Below are 16308 nucleotides of genomic sequence, written 5' to 3'. Positions count from 1 at the left end.
ATGGGAGGAGTACATTCCATTGGTTAAGTTTGCTTATAACAATGGGTATCAAGAGTCACTAAGGATGAGTCTGTTTGAAGTAATATATGAATAAAGTTGTAATACTCCCATCAATTGGAGTGATCCAATTAATAGGGTGTTGATTGGATTGGATATGTTGGCAGAGATGGAATAGGAAATGTAGGTAATAAAAAGGAATCTAAAGCCAGCACAAGACAGGCATAAAATTTATGCAGATCAAAATAGGTTGTTTAAGGAGTTTTAGGTTGGGGAATAAGTGTACTTTCACATCAATCCCAAGAAGAGATGCTTGAGGATTGGATCATGTGCCAAGTTGGCACCTCAATTTTGTGGACCTTTTAATATTCTTGAAAGGATTGGACCAATAGCCTATCGACTTGCACTGCCTCTAACAGTGAAATTTCGTGATGTTTTCCATGTGTCATTGCTTAAGAATTATGTTAAAGTCATTGATCATGTGATTGACTAGTCTATATTATAGGTGTAGCTAGATGGAGAATTCCAATTAGAACCACAGTGTATATTGCAAAGAAAGATGCTCATTCTTCACAAATGCACAATCGAGCAAGTTAAAGTGCACTAGAAGCACTTTGGGCCTATTGAAGCTACATGGGAGATGGTGGATCAGATGCAAGCTATGTGTCCTTCTCTATTTGTTGGTTGAGCGAATTTTTCTGGTGTATGTTTTGGTGTGATGTTTTAGTATAAGTACATATGTATATGGATGTAAACACTGTCATGATTTGTGTTATAAAGCTCCAATAAGAGGTATGGGTGTCACGTCGTCATGATTTTCATGTTGTTATGTTTTTCATGTTGGTTTGTTTCTCAGCAGGTTGATCGTTGTAAACACTGCATCAAGCTAATTTGTAAAGCTCCATGGAAAATATATTTTTCTTTCAATAGTCTTGTTCGCTCTAGGTGTCATTGAACACCGAGGACAGTGTTCCCCCAAAGGGGAGGGTGTTGTAAGAACCCTAGTCAAAAATTCCATGTAACAAAGTTAATAAAAGCAAAATAATAACCAAGGTCATGGGACACGTATTCCAAGCTAAATGTTGGGCAAAACATCCTAGTGTGGGTGTTCATTTGGTTTATTATGTCTAAGGAAATTGGGAAAGGCAAAGGAAAAGGCTTTGGAAAGGCATGAGGCGTTAATTGAAATTTTATTTATGAAAATAATGGAAATTAGGAGGAAAGGAAGGTGAAAGGTCACAAGTTACATGTGAGGAGGAAAATTAAGGAAAATAATGGAAAATTGAAGAATATATAGGCCTCATTAATAAAAAGTCTTATGAGGATTAGTTGATACCTTTTGTCAGTTCAGTTTTGGAGCTCTCTCTCTATTATCTCTCTCTCACACTCTTGGACACAGAGTTTTCGTGGAGCACTCTAGCATTGGATCAAGAAATCAAAGGAAGGACCAAGATGGAAAAGATCAAGCAAGGAGGAGAAGCACTTAACAGCTACAACGAGATTATTTACAGGTATCTATTTGCATGTGTGTTTTCCTTGCTAGGTTTGGCATGCATGGTACATGCGTGTGTGTATTTGGTTCTATTGTTATCACTGGCATGGGTTTTTCCAGGTGTGACAATGTTATTGAGCCTTACCTTGCCATTTTCAGATAGCCATGGTGTGATGGGTTCTCTTATATTTAGTTGAGCTGGATTGCGAGATGGTTTCGAAACTAAGTGAGGTAGTCTCTGAAATGAAGAACGCAAGGCCTAGGAACCCATGGACCAAAATGGGATTGCGGTAAAGACAAATTTTGTATGCCTTGGTGGGCCTAGGAATCCTCGACCGGTGAATGGCAGGATATACGGTAAATCCTAGAGGATTGTTCCCCCGATCAGGCCTAGGAATTCTTGACTGGTGAATGGTGGTATATACGGTGAGTCCTGGAGGGTGGAGTCTTTATTATTCCTAGGAATCATCAACCACTGTATGGCGGGATATACAGTAAATCCTAGAGACTAGGAGACAAGAAAATTCCTCATAGTGTATGATCCGGATTTAGACAGGAACGCAATAAAACACACAGATAACCATAAAGACAGATATGCAGCGGAAATAATACTTCATTTCATTAATGGAAAATACTGAAATATGCTTACAAACAGTAATGGAAATAAACTAGCTAGGGCGATGGTAGCTTATCTCTGAGAAGAGATGTGGTGGCTACATGCCTCTAAACTGTTCTGAACTGTGTTACAATGAGGCTCGAAGGCCTATTTATTGTTGATAAACAATGGAAAACCCTTAACATTCCGAAATCTAACCCTAGAAGATGAAACGCCAAATTGTGGGCCCCGTTTGGGTAAATTGGTACATCAATTTCCCGGGGTCGTAACTTTGGCATCTGATCTCCGTTTGACGCATACAATAGCTCGTTAGAAAGATCTATTCGAGCACTACCACTTTGGGAGGCAACATGGGTCCATGGACCCATGTTGCCCCAGATTTCCAAAAAAACGTCGTTTAGGGCCTCAAAACGGCTCCGGAAGTTCAGGACCCGAAAAACTGCTAAAAATAGTAAACTGTGCTATAATTTAGGAAACCGAAAAGACTGAAAGAGACAGTTGTGGGGGTCCAAATGGGATAGGTGGGTGGCCACCAACATCCACCTGGATCATTCCTCCCCCCTTAGGAAGCAATGGTCCCCATTGTGTTGAGTTCCTCCATCTGTTGAACTTGTCCTGCAATCTCTGATGTGTCCAGTAATGGTGGGAAGCATGGTCGACGATGGTCCATATTGAACACTTGGTGCAGGAAAAGGAATGGAGGAATGATGTGCTCTAAAGCATTGTTCCCCACAGCCTTGGTACTGCTGTAAGGACCATGTCGGAGTGGTCTGAGCTTCTGATGGGTTCTAGTAAGGTGTTCTTTCTGCAGATGTAACCAAACTTTTTCGCCCACCTGAAACTTGTGTGGTACCCCTGTGGGTGAGGAGAAGTTGTTCCTGTGTTCTATCATGACCGTATCCCTTTGCTGCTGCTGCTGCGTGGAGGAACCCTTTGCAAGGGTCATGGATGTAGCAACGATCTTCCCCTTACTTTGGGAGTGAACCAGACAAATGAATTTCCTAGTCTGGGAGATGAGGAACCCTTTGCGAGGGTCATGGATGTAACAACGATCTTCCCCTTACTTTGGGAGTGAGCCAGACAGATGAATTTCCTGGTTTATGAGATGAGCTTGTTGCCTTTCTTAGCAGTGATCAAAGAGGTGGCGGTAGGTGGGGCTACCTCCGATATCCTGTATAATGAATTACTCAAAGAAATAATGACAGCACGAGGCCTGGACTCATACACAACATGTCGCCTCCACAAGTATGGCTAGCCTAATAATACATCACAAACATCCAGAGGTGTAACATCACACAATACCTCGTCTGTGAAGGGTTTGATGCTGTAGGGAAGGCGGCACTGCTGGCGAACTTTCAGATCGCGTCCTTCGTGAAGCCACCCGATACTATACGGTTGCGGGTGCGGTGTAGTCGGTACACCCAACTGCTTCACGACCTCTGCTGAAATAAGGTTCTTTTGGCTGCCATTGTCGACAATGAATTGCAGCGGCAAACCCTTCACCCACATCTGTGAGTGGAAAAGACGCTCCCCCTCTTCTGGATCTGCAGGTTCATTCTTCTGGATCTTGGCAGTGGCAATAGTGGCGCTAGGATCCGCATCAATGATCTGCTTACCTTTGCCATTCCCCTTGTCAGGTTCTGGCTCAGGGTTAGAATATGCATCTGATCCAGAAGCCTTCAACTCGGCCACCAGCGACTGCTTGGTCCGACACTCACTTGTGTTATGAGTGGGACTCTTATGGAACTCACACCACTTTCCTGTGTCCTTCTTCGGCTTCGTGGTGTTGTTCTTTTCTTGCGGCTTTGACGGGTTGTCTTGGGTCACCCCACCTTGGCTTTGTCCTTTGGGCTTTGGATGTGCAGATCCAAAGTCTCGCTTCTTCTGTTTGAACTTTTGCTCGATTTTAACAGCGTATCGGTATGTTGTGCCGAGTGAGGAGATGTTCAAGAACCACATCTCTTCCTGGATGTATCTGTGTAGGCAGCCGCGGTATTTGAGTACCAGATGCAGCTTAGAATCTTTGATACCCAACTGTGTGCGAAGGGTATGAAAAATGTTTGTGAACTCCGGCACATCTTGGTCTCGTCCCTGCCGCAGTGTGGTCCATTTGATGTATTTGTCCTCATAGCTTCCGACAGGGTAGTACTGCTCCTTGATGGCATCCCGGAAGTCATTCCAAGTGGGTGCGGCTGAAAATAGTGAGCCTATACTTTCATCCTTTTGCTCGCAGTAGGTTTCCCACCAGTCCTTGACGTGGGGGGCTGCTTTGAGAAGAGCGAAAACAATCTTTTCACGACTTGAAAATTCATGAACAGAAAAATACCCATCTAGCAGATTTAACCATTTATCTACGGCATCTGCGTCTATTTGACCCTCGAAGATGGGGATTTCAAAATTAACTTGTACCTTAAACGGTGTGGCGTTTCCAGAGTAGCTGTTGGAAGCCAATGCGTCGCCTCTGGGTAGCCGCTGAAGGATCTGCGCAAAGCTATCCATCATCGCGTTCCTTTGCCGCTCGAGCGCTTCTTCGAGCAAGATTTTGATAGGATCTCCTGCCCCCTCGTCTTTCTTCTCATCTGCCATGGGAGGTCGTCGGGATTTGTGAGGCTAGTCTTGCAAAGGTTCGACCAGTTCAAGCCCTAACTCCTTATATCCCGACCTCGTTGGGGACATGCAAAGAAAAACAGAGAAAAAGCAGACCGCTCTGATACCACTGATCCGGATTTAGACAGGAATGCAATAAAACACACAGATAACCATAAAGACAGATATGCAACGGAAATAATACTTCATTTCATTAATGGAAAATACTGAAATATGCTTACAAACAGTAATGGAAATAAACTAGCTAGGGCGATGGTAGCTTATCTCTGAGAAGAGATGTGGTGGCTACATGCCTCTGAACTGTTCTGAACTGTGTTACAATGAGGTTCGAAGGCCTATTTATTGTTGATAAACAATGGAAAACCCTTAACATTCCGAAATCTAACCCTAGAAGATGAAATGCCAAATTGTGGGCCCCGTTTGGGTAAATTGGTACATCAATTTCCCGGGGTCGTAACTTTCGCATATGATCACTACCACTACCACTTTGGGAGGCAACATCAGTCCATGGACCTATGTTGCCCCAGATTTCCCAAAAAACGTCGTTTAGGGCCTCAAAACGGCTCGGGAAGTTCAGGTCCCGAAAAACTGCTAAAAATAGTAAACTGTGCTATAATTTAGGAAACCGAAAAGACTAAAAGAGCCAATTGTGGGGGTCCAAATGGGATAGGTGGGTGGCCACCAACATCCACCTGGATCAGTGTAGGTGGAGAAATTTGGTGGCATCCATGCTTGTTTGGGACCTAATGATCTAGTGGGGTTTGTGGTAAAGCCTGAGGAAACCTGGTTTGGTTTGGTTTTGAGTCCCACATTCATGCTTGGAATATGGCACTCTTCCATTGATTGAAAGAATATTTGATTCAACCAATCTATGGTCGGGTTGTTCGTGGAAGTCCCTTACCTGGTAGGCTTTTGCATTCATTAATGAGAGTTATTTCTCCTTCATATTTCATTTGTAAATGTAGTGGCTTATATGTGGATTTTACGGTTGTTATATCCTTGTTATTTATGTTGGTTATATGCTGGTTATGAGTATGTTTTATGACAGACTAGATGTATGGTTTCCATCATGTTTTGATTAGTGGTTGAAAGTACAATGTATATATGACCTAATAGATAATCATGCAGCTATTGTGATAAGGAAACAATGCCTCTTTATGAATCTAATATAAGTATGAGACCCCTATGCTCAAATTTATTGTTATGACCTATACAATGCATATTTGTGATGAGTTTGACGAAATCTCTTTCATGGGTAGTAGGGGTACAGTCAAGTAATTGATCAAGTGTTTGCATTTGTACCTTTGTTTCAATGTCATTTATCACTTCTTAAAGTTTCATGAAGTTTTGGGTAGTGGTTTGAGTCCTAGCCATGAAAGAGTGGCACAAAATTCGGGGTCACTAGCTCAGAACTAGTTGAAAAAGTCCATAGTCACTAACATGCCCTCACTGTGGGAGTGTTTGGAAGGCCTCAGTCGCATGAATGGCTTGTCATGGGAGTGATTAGGGGTCCAGATCATTGAAATTTCAAGTTTTCTCAGGGGTTGATCGCTTGGAAGGGTTGGTCAGCTCCTGAAGGCTTTATAGCATGTGTGGAAGGTCAAGTTGGTTTGTTTTTGTCGGTTCCATTTCTTTAATTGTACACGGGAATTTGAATCACATCATAGTAACCTCCCGTCACATGTTTACCCTAACGAACTGGTTAACTTGGTTAAATGTGGGAGGAGGGTGTTACAGAAATACAACAGAATACAGATACAAACATAAACATCGAGATGCAGCAAAAATAAAACTTCATTTCATTAATATCAAAGAACTAAAATATTCTTACATACAGAATTGAAATAAACTAGCTCGGGGATGGTAGTTATTGCTGAGAAGAGATGTGGCAGATACATGCCTCTGAACTATATTACAATGAGGCTCAAGGGCCTTTTTATTATTGAACAACAAGGGAAAGCCCTAAACAACCAAAACTCTAACCTTAGGAGATGGAACGCCAATAGTTTGTGGGCCCCATTAGGGTTAGTTGGAAGCCAACTTCCCGGGGTCCTAACATGGTCATATGATCTATGTTTGGTGCATACGATACATTGTTGGAAATATATCTCCAAGTGCTACAAGATTTTCCTATGGCTTTTGGCTTGTTGAAGACCTTAAAAAAACATCGTTTAGGGGGTCAAAACAGCTCCAGAAGTTCACGAACCAAAAAACTGCTAAAAATAGTAAATTCTACTATAATCAAGGAAACTAATGAAACCAAATGGAGATCTAGGAGGAATAGGCGGGTGGCCACCAATATCCACCTAGATAACGCTTGAAAATGGAAAATATTTGGTCTTTGATATCTAGTATGAATGGTAAATATTCCATCTATCACAATTCTATGTAGAGGACATGGTCACAAAGTATTCTTGCGAAGAGGTAAAGGAATCAAGTTCCTACGTTTCAAGAGGTTGGATGGAAGGGATAAAAATGTGAAAAGGCCACTATACATGTGAAATAAAGCGCTCAGATAAAAAAGAACAAAGTAGAGAAACAAAAGAAAATTAAAGATGGCACCATTATATATATGAATTGTGCTATTAAAGAAAATAACGGTGTATGAACTGTGCATGAATGGTGTGTGCAGTGAGTGAGAAATGTGCTTGTCAAGAGAGAAAAGAGAAGAATTGTGTAGTCTCTAAGAGGTATGCTAGTTAACCAAGATTGAACAAACAACTTCTAAAAGTAAAGAGAAAAAGAAGAAGATCAAACATTGAGGAGTCTAAATGAGTATATTTAATAAGATCGCCTTTAAATATCTAGTTTGAAAATGTGATGAAAAAGGGGGATTTGAGTTGTTTTAGTGTGAGAACAGACATGTTCGTTAGGAGAGAAAAGAGGTGACTCAAAATAATTGCTATAAAATAGATTAGATTACAAACTTGAGGGGATTAGTATCTCTTACAAGTTGGTGCTTGCAAATTTGAGGGGATTGGTGTCTCTCACATGTTGGTGCTTGCAAATCTAAGGGGATTGGTGTCAACTATAGGTGAGTGCCTATAAAGATTGTAACAGTAGGTTGTTTCCTACATAGATCTATCAATTAAAAGAAGTTTTTTCGTTTTCTCTCGAATAGGTTTCCATGTATATCCTATGTTCAATTCTCTCATGTGATTGATGCTTTATTGTGTTTGAATGAATTAGTTGATTAAAATTTTATTATACTAATTCACCTCTTAGTATAATTGTGAATCCAACAATTATAACAATAATATTATGAGTAGTGGTTTGACTCATCTCAAATGCACTTTTACATTACGAGTTAATATGCGATTAATGATTTTACAAGATGCTAAAACTATGAAGCAATGTTTTAGTAAAATTAAAAAATAATGCATAAAGTAATGTTTTTGATAAAAACTAACAATCATGCATAACAAAATGATTATTAATAAAAACTAAATATTGTTGGTGGTTGTGGAATTAGAAACCATAAATTGGTTCCTTTACACTTATATATTGAGTGCTTGGGTTGCAAATATGGATAAAGAGGGGTTATGAAATGTGTTGTTCTAATACAAAATAATGCCATGTTTTGGTTAAAATCATATAGGCTTCCTAATTTTATTTAAACTACAAATTGGCTTATATATGCTTCCATATTATGTGTTTATATGAAGATATGGATAGACAGAGATTGTTCAATGCAAGGCTTATGGTGTTAAAAAATATATAGAACTTGAATGTTGTTGGTCACTCTTCTTAAAAGTGCATAGATTTTCTAAAATTTATTTATTTAGAGTTTTTAGACATTATTCTTCAATTATTCAAAATAGAAAAAATATTCCACACTTTACTAAATTTTTAAATAAATTATTACATTTCTATACTCCTTTACTCCTAAACCTTCAATTTATATGCATACTATTTTTTTTAAAGATCAAGCCATTCATATTACTTTCAAAATAATTGATATACAAAGATAATACTAACTACTAATTTTCCACTTGGGAGACTAGACAAGTAACATAGATTCAAAAATTTTAAACTGTAAATATTTTTCTCTGTCTAATAGTTTGATAAATAGAAGTTATTATTAACATATAGAGTAAAAATATATATTCATAAACATACTAATAACATCAAATAAAAAATTTGTTGTAAATTACTGCCTCTGTTGAGCTTCATCTTGTAGGAGTGTCCTCTTAGACTGGAGCATATGGCTCGTTGTCATTATTAGAGGATGAAATGTTTAGGTTTGTTAAGTTCTTGGAAAGAAGTGTGACTTTTCTGTTGAGCTTGTCAATTTTCTTAAGTAGTTATGCCATGCATATGATCAACTCTTGTTGTGTATGTATCCTGTTAGTGATGACCCTTCCCATTAAGGTTTTTATGTGCTAATAGAGATTTACAATTGCATGTAATAGGTAATTTTGGATCTAGTGGAATTCCCTATATTAGGAATCCATTCCTTGGTTTCTTGTTCTATATGTCTATTTTGAACAAATTATCTCGATTTTTGTACATGTTCTTCCACGTCTAAAATGTCCTGTTGTAGCAGCTGCAACACCCTCCAAAATTTTGGCCTGCATCCAATTTCGGAGCCTTCCTTGGGTTTTCCCTTGATGTTTGCAAACACTCAGGCTCATCCCGTGAGCTTGTGTTGAGTCTTTACACTCTCCTCGCTCGGTCGTTCACCAGACATCTTTTTGCATGTTGGTCGCAATGCCACACCTGTAGCCATGTTCTGGCTATACACAAAATCCATCTGTACAAGTTGTATTCGCTATATAAACATCCACCACACTCACACACGGATTTCTATTCAATGTCAGCAAGTGTCATCACAGTCATTCAACGACCCATCACAAGTGGTGTGCTTGTCACTTGCACTGTCGGTTAGTCACACTGAGTGCATGTTGTATTGATTGTTCGAGGTGTCTTCTCGTCAAGTCATGTTGAGTGTGTGTTTGCAAGGTCATGCATGTACGAAGTCACTTGTTCACACACTTAGTCATTTTTCCTGAATCTATGTCAACAAAACCAACCCCAACAACTGGACCTCCGTTGAGCTGCACTACACAATTTCAGCCCTCAGTGAAGATGTACTGCTGCCCAAAATTGCGCAAAGCTTGAGGCTACCTCCCAAGCAGTCTGCATTGTGCAATCCTGGAATCGACCCAACTGACTATCACACAGAACAATGCAAAATTTTCTCAGCAAGCCATCTCAATCTACTTTGCCCGCAAGCAAAACCACGAAAACTCCAGCTAGTCAATCAGAGAGTTTGATTGGCCAGTGACCTCGGGCCTCACTCCTCCAAAAAATTGCATGGAAGCTACCAAGCATGCCCGCTTCCACTGATTGAAGAAACTGTGCAAACATGCCGGACAAACACCCGCTACCTGTCACTGCACTGCCCTAAGAAATTGCTCAGTTTTCTCAGTCATTCACCCAATTGATCGACCTATTGCTTCTCTTGAAAACTACGCAGCTTTCATGGGTTGTCTCCCAAGTGCCCAACATCTCACTCAACCCAGAAACTCCACAAGGATGTCTTGCAGGGCAGCCTCCCAACTCTACACAGTTTTTTCCAACAGTCTCTCGTTGCCCTCTACCAGCATCCCCAAAGAAATTGCACAATTTTCATTGCCAGTCTCCCCTTGCTGCCTGCACGGTCTCCCTGGAAAAATTACGCAAATCTTCCCTCCAGCTAAGCCAGACCCCACAGACAGTCACTGTCGATCCAGATTGCCCATCTCAGCCTCCCAATGACCTTTGTGAAATTTTCATGGAAAGTGCTCGGAGCCCCCATCTTGACTTGAAATGTGCTTTGCGTAGTTTTAGAGCCTTGTCCTCTCTCCTAGTCGCCTGCATCCAAAAGCGAAAAACAATGCATCATGGTAGACTAGGAGATTTCTGGATTTGATGTCGTATCGTCATGACTGATTGCAGATATAGGTACATGGATGAGATATGGCGTGACGACGAACGGGATGAACAAGGAGTGCATGCAAGGAGACTTGTTCGTGAACAGATGAAGACATGGAGCATGCCAAGTATAAGCGAAGGAGAGACATGCATGCACAACACCAAGAAAACACCAAGACCATCGAAGACTCTGCATACCTTGCCACGCAAAGGTGAAGCTATGATACACCAATAGAGCATCCATCACTCAGCAAAACTGTAGCTCGACATGCACACCACCACCAGCAAGAACATACCAGCCCTGTCATGTCGATTCTTGTCATGAGTCATATCAGCCACATCACTACTATGGGCCATACTGTTGTAATCAATGTAATGTAACATGGAAGTCCAAGAGACCCACATGTAAATATGAAGAGTCATCTAAGGTTAAAGAGTCATGTAAGTCAAACAGTCATGAGGGAAGTGGAATAGTCACAAGGGCCAATTTTACCCTTGGTTATAAATACCCCTCATTTGTACATGAAAAGGACTTTTCACCTTGGCTCCTCCCACATAGCCTTGAGAGTCTTTAGTCTTTTCTTTAAGGAGTGAGCAGTGGCTCCAACGCCTTGATATCAAGGTTACTGATGTAATGGTGTACCGATGTGTCTTGGAACTTTCTCTTAATTCGGAAGCCTGATAATAGGCCATCACGTTTTCACACATGTATTGTATTTTTTTGTAATACTATTCTTTGGACACTTGTAATGCATGTTTCTTTAACCTGTATTAAGACAATTGAACTATTTTGGTTGTTCTAATACATATGCTGACAAAAATCTGTAGTACAATTTGTTAATGTTGTCTTGCCCATGTGGGTTATCCCACCAGACACTTGATAGAACCATTCTCATAAACTTGTTATAATTACTGTCACACTTGTGTGGACTATTCCACTAGGTGTTGTACATGTTATCCATTCACTATGTGTTTGTGACCGTCGCATCTGTGTGGACCACTCTACCAGAAGTTGTGCATGTCCTACTATTTTTTGTGTCTCTGACAGAGTTGGGACTATTCCCTTTCAAATTGAGACTCACTTCCACCCTCTCCCTCTGCGATGAAAGAACCTTGACACAAGTAACACTAAGCACTCACCAAGCACATGAATCTCATTGTTTGAAGACAAATTAGACCACTCTCATGTGCTGACAAGCAAGAGCTAAGGCAAACCTTTGAGACAATGGAAATCAAGCCATCATACCAGATGGGACTCCTACACAAAATGGTGTGAGGTCTAGTTGGGACTTCATACCAGGGATATCCCTTGAATGTTGTCGGGTCTAGCACCGTTAACATTTCTGGTGCTAGAAGGAGGACCACCAGTTGTTTATGGCTGAATGTCCTCTCACCCCCATTCATCAATCATTTGGTCAAGGAAGTAACTCACACTCTGTCTCACCTATGTGTAAATATGAAGTTGTTTACTCCTCACCTTCCAGACACGAACACAAAATTTTGTATTAGCAACTCTACTATGTCCGTCCCATCACCCATCAGTTTGAAAAAGCAGTCAGATTGATCCCAGGAATACAAGATCTTCCATACGCATCAAGAAAGCCAAAGGCCACTCCCACATGAGTTGTTGTTTCATCGGTAGAAGAAGAAGTTCTTGCCACACTCAAAGTTCTGGTAGAAGCTATTGAGAACGGAGAGGAACCTACAGTCTTCCAACGGGGAGAATGAGACACCCTCGTGATCTTGGGCTCAGATTTCAGTACAGGAGGTTGAGGGGAAGGCATAGAAGGAGGCGGAGATGAACCAATAGACTCAGAGTCGAAACCGTTAGACTCTGAAGAAGAGGAGGAAGATGAAGAAGAAGAAGACATGGCTGACCAAAACTTGGAATGGATGACTCAAGGACCATTGGCTCTCCTGGGTGCTTTGCACAAGATGCCAAAGCATTCAGAGAGAATGCTCACAAAGTATGACCCTGACAACACAATGAAGGCAAAAGACCACTTGGACAACTTCTACCTACAGCTGAAAACAATTAAGCTACAATATGGTTTTTATACAGGAAGATGACCTCCTCATCAACTCAGAGGAGAAGAGAAGGACGACTGAATGACTGACCGAGTTCACATGCCCATTTGCCAAGCTAACGTTATCTTGGAACTAGCAACTTGCTTTATAAAGCTTCCTAGCAAGGCTAAGGGTGAGTTAGTGCCTAGGGTAACTCTGTTTGTTACCTCTAGAAGGGAATTAGTAAACCTAATTGAGCTTATATGGGTCAAAGGAATGAGTTGACCACGAAATATCCCAATATTCTCTCCTATGTCAGCTCACAAAAGCAGGGAAACATCAGAACTCGACCTCTTTGGAGGAATTACTAATTCCTAATGGAGTCTACAAACAGGAAAGAGCACAAAGGCATGGAAACATCAATGCTTTTGGCTAATGGAACTCATGAAGGATTTCACAAGGCTTATCCTATCATGATATATATGAGAGGCTAGGGCCATTGTGGAAGAGGTCGAAACATTTGAAAGGATTGCCTATTTGACTGTCGAGCATAGTCTTTGACTAAGGCATAGCAAGAGGTTAAGAAGGGAGAGAGAGAGAGGAGCTGGAGGAGTAAGGGAAGGCTGATACAACTGATGGTTGTAATCACTCTTTTCTACATCAATATAGAACTGCAATTGTGTTGTCCACTCTGCGATGTTGGTAGTGTAATTTGTTTACATATTTATGCAATGTCGTTATTATGAGTGGCTTAGATACATGTAATTAGATATATTTATATGTTAATGCATTGTTTGTCAAAGTTATATGTTGTGATATTACACTTGTCTTATCTATGTGTAGGTTTTGATCTGGAGCTAGCTGAGGGGTCTTCCACCTTGCTAGTTTGCTCTCTCCAGCAACACCACACTAATACTTGAGGTAATAAGTCCTTCTTCCTGCTTTGATTCTCATTTGTTTAACATAGATATGTGTGCATATTTGTGACAACTGCAGCTAATCTGACTGTCTTCCAAGGATCCTATGAAGATCCTTGAGGGTTTCTACATCACCAAACACCCATTCATTAATCCCTGTAGCAGAATTGGCAACTCCGCTGGGGACTACACTTAGTTCCCGGTTTTATCCCAAAGCTCCTAGGTCTCTCTTTCTTCTAGCCCTTCCTATACTTCTTTATCCCCTTTCTGACCACTCAGGACTATACAACACCCTTCTCTTAGTGCTCAGCCCTAAACCTGATCCCAATAGCCTTCTTTTTGAGCCTTTTTTCTCACTAACACTGTCTACGAGTGTAAACAGTGCTTTAGAAAGCATTGTCGCCTCACACACAGTGTGTTAGTGCTACAAATAACTCTCTGTACCCTCTATTATAGAGTTTTAGCCATCCATTTCTTGATAAACAGATTGCTCTGTGACCTCATGGATTGGGAAATCTGCTTGTATACTAATCAGGGATCTGCAGCTGTGCTTGTTTGATTGATCTGTCTCCTGAAGATTTTTTTTTTTTAAATAAAATAGCTTTACTTCTTAAAGTTTTTGTTTTCATAAAAGAAAAAATAGAAAAATTTTATTGTTTTCAGCTTAGTTGGTTAGATTTGCATTATTTGGTTTCAAAAGTTGTTAGTGAGCATTGTTAGTTATGTTAATTGTGTTAGTGTTGTACTGAACAAGATGCATGGTATATATATTGATGTTTGAATGACTCTCCCTTTGTAGAAGCAACTTCTTCATCAAAAGTGAAATTTACAAGCTTTATTTTTGCATGATTTGAGTCAGAGTCCCATATAACTTCATACGTCAACACCCCTACCGAAGACTCTAGTGAAGTACATTTAAAAGTTACCTAAAAAAATCAATCGGCAATTCTTTTTAGAGTAAACACACATTAGTTTAGGTTAGGATCTTGGATTAGGTAGTTGTGAGTTAACTGCCCAAGATCATACACCAAAACTAGTGTCATTAACGAGGGAAATCCTTCTGCACTCATACTATCTGGGACCACTCCAGTAAAAGCAGAGCTAAATATGAGACAACATCGGACTGTAAACGAAGGTAGCCCACCTTCACTTACATCTCCTTTGGGTATTTTGTGTATTAGGGATCCCTTCAGGGATATCGGAGCTGAGTCAGGGACTCAAGTATCCTACCCACACAGCGTACTGTCTGTGACTATGTCCCCCCCGGTAGTGTCTGTGATCTGAGGTAACCATAGTGGCCATACTTTTAGGGACGAACACAAGGTGATTGGGGCAGGCTGCCCTGGTACCTAACACAGATGAACCTACTCTGTCTTTGGTTTTTGGGAGGGTGCTCATCTTCACGAGAGTACTTGGCCCCTTAATCTGAGGTTCGGGCTACGCTCAAGAGTAATCGTAACTGTACATTTGGCGAACTCTCTAATTTATCAATTGTGATACTGGGTTTCATCTCCAGCAAACGGTGGTTATTAGACAGGGTCATACCCTCTACTTGTTGATTGATTTCTTTAGTGTATTTTTTATTTTTTAAGTGCCAGATTGTTATCACTGAGACTTTAATAAATATCACTGTAAAATTTATTGATAAAATTCATCGATCACCATGGCTACATCCGGACCTCATTGTCAATCTAGATGGTTGTTAGGTCTTGCCCCACTCATTGTGGAGGATCCATCGAGCCCCAGTGAACTGGATTACTCGTCTTCAAGCAATTAACCTCTGAGATCTAACACTAAATCAGTTTGGACATCCCACGATTCAAGCTTACCATAAGATTTCCTTACTTAAGGTTTCATTCCTCCATACAATCCTCCAATCACGAATCATTTGGGAACACTCTTGATTTCGGTTGTATTTGTACCTCCTATGTCTCATGTTGGACCTACACCACCCATCACATTGAAGACTAATGGGTCGTGGGCTTTTGTAGACACTTTTGGTCCACCACCACCTCCCTAGTCGACAATCATTACCACACCTCTGATGGAAAACCCTGCTATCCCACTTGTCCCAGGTTCAAACCCTATCATGACACCCAATGCAAGTGGAACCCAGTACATACCAGTTTCCACCCCTTTTGTGTCAGCTCCCGGACCTTCGACAAGTGCTACATATAGTGCTCCTTATAACACTGCATATAGCACGGTTAGCAAGGGTCCCGTCAACAACCCCTTTGGTTGGCATCCATTGTTTAGTTCTAACCCCCAGGTTTAGATGCCTAGGGGAAATGTTCCCAATATGCACATACCGGCTGGGAATGTTACAGTTCCCCCTCCATTTACAAGACAATAGGGACAGTCATTGATTGACATGAACCCTCCTTATGTTAGTCAAGGACCTATAGTTAATTACGTGGTGAGTGGGATCCCTCAACAAGGTCCCACTCAATCCATATGGGCACCCCACTCTCAACCTCAAATGAGTCAAGGGGGCATTCCTTATCCTGGGGGCACTTACAACCCCCAGTCTAACAATCCCTATGGACAACCACAATACACGACTGTACCCCAAGGAAATTACTATTCCACACATCTTGTGTATAATATTGGGAACAACACAATGGGAGGACTGCAAGGATCCCCAATTCATATGGCATCGCCTTGGTCTGATTCGGGGGCATCATGTAGAAAATATGTTGTAGGTTAACCCAATAATGCAATATAAATCAAAGCAGAATACCATAACCTACTTCTAC

This window comes from Pinus tabuliformis, chromosome 1_2 (assembly GCF_031772625.1).
Source record: "Pinus tabuliformis cultivar Carrire ecotype Pingquan chromosome 1_2, CPIR1, whole genome shotgun sequence".
NCBI lineage: Eukaryota > Viridiplantae > Streptophyta > Pinopsida > Pinales > Pinaceae > Pinus > Pinus tabuliformis.
This window is presented reverse-complemented; position numbering follows the sequence as displayed.